The sequence below is a fragment of the Bos taurus genome, chromosome 17 (genome assembly GCF_002263795.3).
Source record: "Bos taurus isolate L1 Dominette 01449 registration number 42190680 breed Hereford chromosome 17, ARS-UCD2.0, whole genome shotgun sequence".
Taxonomy (NCBI): Eukaryota; Metazoa; Chordata; class Mammalia; order Artiodactyla; family Bovidae; genus Bos; species Bos taurus.
Genome location: NC_037344.1, coordinates 59,322,657 through 59,329,697, shown reverse-complemented (window position 1 = coordinate 59,329,697; position 7,041 = coordinate 59,322,657). Strand labels below are relative to the sequence as shown.

Here is a 7,041-nt window from a genome sequence, read left to right as displayed (position 1 = left end):
TTGGCATGTAGACTACAATGCCATCTTTTTTTTTTTTGCAGAAAGAAAAAAGGTATAGGTATTATATGATGATAGACAACAAGCAACATGACCCCTAGTATCCTTGCCTCATCACTCTTGTGTAGTTTTCTGCCACAGTCGATCAGGGCAGATCTATACAACTCATAGAATACGGCAGAAGTGATGAAATATAACTTTGCTGCTGCTGCTAAGTCACTTCAGTCGTGTGCGACTCTGTGTGACCCCATAGATGGCAGCCCACCAGGCTCCCCCATCCTTGGGATTCTCCAGGCAAGAACACTGGAGTGGGTTGCCATTTTCTTCTCCAATGCATGAAAGTGGAAAGTGAAAGTGAAGTTGCTCAGTCGTATCCGACTCGTAGCGACCCCATGGACTGCAGCCTACCAGGCTCCTCCATCCATGGGATTTTCCAGGCATAGACTACGTCAAAAATATCATTCCCACTTTTGCTTTGCTTCTTCTTGGATCACTCACTCTGGGGAGAAGCCAAGCTGCCATATTGTAAGGATGGATATTCAAACAGCCTACTAAAAGAGAGTTCCATCTGGTCCCCTGCCAACAGCCAGCACCAAGTAGCCAGCTAAGTGAATGCACCATCTCGGCAGCAGGCTGTCCAGCCCCAGGCAAGCCTTCAGATGACTTGAAGCCCCAGCCAACATCTGGCTGCAAATTTACGAGAGATAATGACACACCTGCCCACACAAGCTGTTCTCAAATTCTTGACCCACAGAAACTGTGAGATAATAGATCTGTGTTGCTTAAGCTGTAAAGTTTTGGGGATAATTTTTAGGATCCTTATTTAATCATATCTAGGAATATATGTGGGTTTCTCAGATGGCTCAGTGGGTACAGAATCTGCCTGCAATGCAGGAGACACAGAAGACACATGTTCAATCCCTGGATCAGAAAGATCCTCTGGAGGAGGAAATGGCAACCCACTCCAGTATTCTCACCTGAAAAATCCCATGGACAGAGGAGCCTAGCAGGCTACAGTCCACAAGGTCACAGAAAATTGGACATGACTGAGTGACTAAGCAGGAACGCACTTAGGTATATATGTATATATATATTTAGAGAAAATTTTTATAAGAATAAGATCATGGGATTGGGTATTTATTTTTTTCCTAGTGCTTATCCAGTTTGTAATTTTTCTACAGTGAACACATTACTTGGAACAAGACAAGAAGAAAGAAGAAGGGGAGAGGAGAAATAGCAGCAGCTGTTGGGTGATGGGGGCTTTCCTGGTGGCTCAGCAATAAAGAATCTGCCTGCAATGCAGGAGCTGCAGGAGATTTGCAGGCTCAATCCCTGGATCGGGAAGATCCCCTGGAGGAGGGCATGGCAACCCATTCTGGTATACTTGCCTGGGGAATCCCCATGGACAGAGGTGCCTGATGGGCTACAGTCCACAAGGTCACAAAGAGTCGGCCACGACTGAAGCAACTGAGCAAGCACACACACAGGTTGGGTGATGAGGAACCTGTTAGAGCTACTTCAAACACTGCAATACAGCTAGACTGTGCCAGAGAGTTAGCATAGCAGCTGCCAGCATAGACAACTTGTTAAGGAAGATGCCTGAGCCAAAGGAAGAACCGCCAATGTCCATCTTGGGCTTTTCCACCCAGTTAGCTCTGCTCTGAGCTGCTCAGAGGTTGTGTTTGGAAGAAACATGGCCGGAGACTGGCCGCCAGTAAGGGGCGGGGGTGTTGCATTTGGAAAACCTCAAGGTTTCTGAGCTGGCAAGGCATGTCAGCAAAAAGCCCTCGCCTGTCTAGACAAAAGTTTGATTTTGAATCAAAAAAGGGAAGGTTTGCAAGTAGGAAAGCAGTTTAAGCATTTTTCCTCCTTTGAAAATAACCATGAATTTTTAACTATCAACCCTTAAAGAGAGACAGTGAGACTCCAGCCGTGACACCAGGGATTCTAGCATTGCCCGCTCCCCTGGATGGATTGTGAGATGGGGCCATTTCTGAGGCTGGACATTGACTCCTGGAGCTGAAGAGAGAGCTTTAACAAGGCCCCAGGGCATCCAGGGGGAGAGACAGGTTTCCACTGCGAATATCTGAGGCTCGGGAATTGGCGTTTCTCAGGCAGCCTGAGAAAATGATCAATTTGGCTGCTGACAGAGGGAAATCACTGTGCTAGGTTTCGCTGACCTTGGGGGGAAAGAAATCCACATTGGTTCACCGGGCCTCGATGGTAAGGGCTCCTGTTGGCTGCTGTCTGAAACCACAGTTCCAGCCGAGTCTGAGGGTTAGAGAGAGGGTCTGCTCAGAAGGGATTCCCCTTGAATTGCCCCATAGACTTGACCCAGCTCTGGGCAGAGAGGTTGGGCATTTGAGACCAAGCTGAGTGATTGTAAGTGACAGAAACTGGATAGAGGTATTTTAGACAGCATATATTATAAAGAACTAAGGGAGTCACAGTGGTAAAGAACCCACCTGCCAATGCAGGTAGACATAAGAGATGTAGGTTCAATCCCTGGGTTGGGAAGTTCCCCTGGAGGAGGGCATGGCAACACTGTTGTACTCTTGCCTGGAGAATCCCATGGACAGAGGAGCCTGGCAGGCTATACAGTCCATAGGGTCACAAAAGAGTTGGACATGACTGAAATGACTTAGCACGCACACAAGGGAGTCATAAGGGCTTCCCTGATGGCTTAGCACTAAAGAACCTGCCTGCCAAGGCAGGAGAAAGACACAGGTTAGATCTTGGGCCAGGAAGATCCCCTGGAGGAGGAAATGGCAACCTATTCCAGGATTCTTGCCTGAGAAATCCCATGGACAGCGGAGCCTGGCAGGTTTCAGTCCATAGTGTCACAAAAGAGTTGGATACAACTTACTGACTGAATAACAACAGGAGAGTCAGGGAACCTTAAGATTGAAATGCAGCTGAACTTGTGGGAGGTGTAGAACTGGAAACGAGGCCCTCAGGTACCCAATGGCCCCCTTTCCTCACTCCTTCTGTCTCTCTCTACAGGCTGCCTTTATCCCTCTGCTTTAACTGGAAACAGACCCCAAATTCTTCAACTTCTTCGTGGGCCACCCCACAGCACCCGGCGGGGGCGGGGAAGTCATTGGTTCAATCACAGAAGAGAATGGAGCAACATGCATGTGTGTGTGTGTGTGAATCTTTTTTTTAATCTCAAATAATCTTTATTTTATATTGGGGTATAGTTGATTAGCAATATTGTGTTAGTTTTGAGTGTACAACAAAGTGATCAGTTATACATATACATGATTTATTCTTTTTTAATGAATTAATTTGGCTTCCCCAGGTCTCAGCTGCAGCATGCAGGATTTTTTATCTTTGTTGCAGGATCTTTAGCTGCAGCATGAAAACTCTCAGTTGAGGCATGTGGGGTCTAGTTCCCTGACCAGGGATCGAACCCAGGGCCCCTGCATTGGGAGTGCAAATCTTAGCCACTGGACCACCAGGGAAGTCCCTTTCAAAATTTTTCCCCATTTAGGTTGTCACATAATACTGAGCAGAGTTCCTTGTGCTATACAGTGAATGTGTTATTTTTTTATCCTTCTCTCTCAACTCCAAATTATCAGGGGAAAAGCTCTGATTGGCAGATCTTGGGTAAGGTAACCACCTTGGTCTATACAGGACGACCAATAGGTATGGACTTACAGTAAAAACACTACAGGCTTTAAAAAGCCACCAGGGCCCTTAGCTGGGAGTGAGGGAATCATGGTGAGCTGGGAATACTTTCCACAAGGATTCAGCTACTCTACAAAAGGGACTCATGCCCTAGCATGGAGGGCTCTGAATGATCATGCCCAATCCAAATATTTGTGAATCTGAATCTATGTGCCAATCCTTGATACCTCTCCCTAGTACTCAACAAGTCCCAACACTGAAATTTATTTTTATTTTTCTGGCAATCCCTTTATTTCTTTCTTTTTTTATTATACAATTTTGTATGCACTTTATTCACTTAAAAATATGGAACGCTTCACGAATTTGCGTGTCATCCTTGCGGAGGGGCCATGCTAATCTTCTCTGTATCGTTCCAATTTTAGTATATGTGCTGCCAAAGCGAGCACTCCCTTTATTTCTTAAACTCAGCCTTATTCTGAGCAATAATACCAGTGAAACCACAAACTTAACTTGGTAAGAGGCTTTATTAGGCAGAGGTCTAGAGTCAAATAGACAGGGTTTGAATTTCTGTTCTGCCATGTTCTAGCTGTGTGACCTTAGGCAAGTTGCTTAACCTCTCTGTTCCTTCATTTCTTTAATTGTCTAATACTTTCAATGCCATAATAGCCATGTTATAGAGATGCTTCAAGAATTAAACATATTATAGTACCTGGCACAAGATAACTCTTAGCTAATTGTAGTAGCATTGTCACCATTATCATTATGCATTTATCATATGATAAACCATTATCATGTGTTTATCATTATGTCTTATCATATAAATAAAGTAAATGCAAAGGATCAGAAATTTTACAAATGATCATCTATGTGGTATACCTAGTAAGAAAAGGATTCCTAACATTAATTCTCCCTTATAGTGTTCTCCACTGTCCAAGAACAATAAAACTTTGTATAAAGCAAAGGATCAAGAGCTATAAATGAAGACATGATGAAACGAAATGGTGAAAATTATATGCATAACAAAGGGCATGGCAGGGTCAGATGGGAAGGCATGTCAAGGGTCATGCCTTGGGCACAGGCTTAGGAATAAAGCCAAACTAAAATCAGCAAATGTTGGCGAGGATGAGGGGACAAGGCAACCTATGTACACCATAGGTGGGAATATAAATTGGTGTAGCCACTGTGGAAGACAGTATGGAGGTGCCTCAAAAAGCTAAAATTAGAATTATCATATGACCCACCAATTCCACTCCTGAGTATATATCCAAAAAGAACAAAAACACTACTTCAAAAAGACACACGCACCCAAATGTTCATAGTGGCATTATTTACAATTGCCAAGATAAAGAAGCAACCTAAGTGTCGATCAATAGATAAATGGATAAAAAGATGTGGTGTGCATGCTCAGTCGTTTCAGTCATAGCCAATTCTTTGTGACCCTATGGACCATTGCCTACAGGTTCCTCTGTCCGTGGGGTTCTCCAGGCAAGAATACTGGAGTGGGTTGCCAAGTCCTCCTACAGGGGATCTTCCCTACCCAAGGATCAAACCTGCATTTCCTCTGTCTCCTGCACTGACAAGTGGGTTTTTTACCACAGAGCCACCAAGGAAGTCCCATATACATACACACACGCACACACACCTGGCATCAGCCAGCCTAGCAACAGCCAGGGTGTTGTTCACCCTAAAAACAAGAAGTGAGTGCTGGATTCTGTCATTCCTAAAGCTGGCTTACTCAAGATCATCCAATTGCAGAAGCCAATAACAATAGACAAGTATATAATTTGCAAGTATGCCTTTTTGGCACAGTTCAGGTCAGTTCAGTCTCTCAGTCGTGTCCAACTCTTTGTGACCCAGTGAATCGCAGCACACCAGGCCTCCCTGTCCACCACCATCTCCCGGAGTTCACTCAAACTCACATCCATCGAGTCGGTGATGCCATGCAGCCATCTCATCCTCTGTCGTCCCCTTCTCCTCCTGCCCCCAATCCCTCCCAGCATCAGAGTCTTTTCCAATGAGTCAACTCTTCGCATGAGGTGGTCAAAGTACTGGAGTTTCAGCTCTAACATCATTCCTTCCAAAGAAATCCCAGGGCTGATCTCCTTCACAATGGACTGGTTGGATCTCCTTGCAGTCCAAGGGACTCTCAAGAGTCTTCTCCAACACCACAGTTCAAAAGCATCAATTCTTCAGCGCTCAGCTTTCTTCACAGTCCAAGGCACCCATAATTGGGTTCTCCAGCCTTGCAACCAGAACAGTCCTAACTACAGCTCTGATCCACAGGAGTAAATGAGATGGTAAGGCTCAGAAAATACTTAACCCAGAGTAAGATTCCACCATGCAGAGTTATTCTATTTTCAAGGTGACTAGGAAGAAATTGGACAAGGTGGAGGCGGGGAAGAGATACTCCAGCCATGAAGAGATACCCCACATCCAAGGTAAGAGAAACCCCAGTAAGACAGTAGGTGTTGCAAGAGGGCATCGGAGGGCAGATGCACTGAAACCATAATCACAGAAAACTAGTCAGTCTATTCACACTAGGACCACAGCCTTGTCTAATTCAATGAAACTAAGTCATGCCCTGTGGGGCCATCCAAGACAGGTGGGTCATGGTGGACAGGTCTGACAGAATGTGGTCCACTGGAGAAGGGAATGGCAAACCACTTCAGTATTCTTGCCTTGAGAACCCTATGAACAGTATGAAGAGGCAAAATGATAGGATACTGAAAGAGGAACTCCCCAGGTTGGTAGGTGCCCAATATGCTACTGGAGATCAGTGGAGAAATAACTCCAGAAAGAATGAAGGGATGGAGCCAAAGCAAAAACAATACCCAGTTGTGGATGTGACTGGTGATAGAAGCAAGGTCCAATGCTATAAAGAGCAATATCGCATAAGAACCTGGAATGTTAGGTCCATGAATCAAGGCAAATTGGAAGTGGTCAAACAGGAGAGGGCAAGAATGAACGTCGACATTCTAGGAATCAGAGAATTAAAATGGACCGGAATGGGTGAATTTAACTCAGATGACCATTATATCTACTACTGTGGGCAGGAATCCCTTAGAAGAAATGGAGTAGCCATCATGGTCAACAAAAGAGTCCAAAATGCAGTACTTGGATGCAATCTAAAAAAAAAAACAGAATGATCTCTGTTTGTTTCCAAGGCAAACCTTCCAATATCACAGTAATCCAAGTCTATGCCCCAACCAGTAATGCTGAAGAAGCCGAAGTTGAACGGTTCTATGAAGACCTACAAGACCTTTTAGAACTAACACCCAAAAAAGATATCCTATTCATTATAGGGGACTGGAATGCAAACGTAGGAAGTCAAGAAACACTTGGAGTAACAAGCAAATTTGGCCTTGGAATACGGAATGAAGCAGGGCAAAGGTTAATAGAGTTTTGCCAAGAGAA

General features: G+C 44.7%; 1 non-coding gene across 1 annotated transcript; it reads right to left on the bottom strand.

The window, feature by feature from the left end:
- Positions 1–3,966: 3,966 nt before the first annotated feature.
- LOC112442116 (U6 spliceosomal RNA) lies at positions 3,967–4,073 on the bottom strand. Its single transcript, XR_003030124.1, has one exon. It is a non-coding gene; the product is annotated as a U6 spliceosomal RNA (small nuclear RNA).
- Between the last annotated feature and the right edge of the window lie 2,968 nt (positions 4,074–7,041).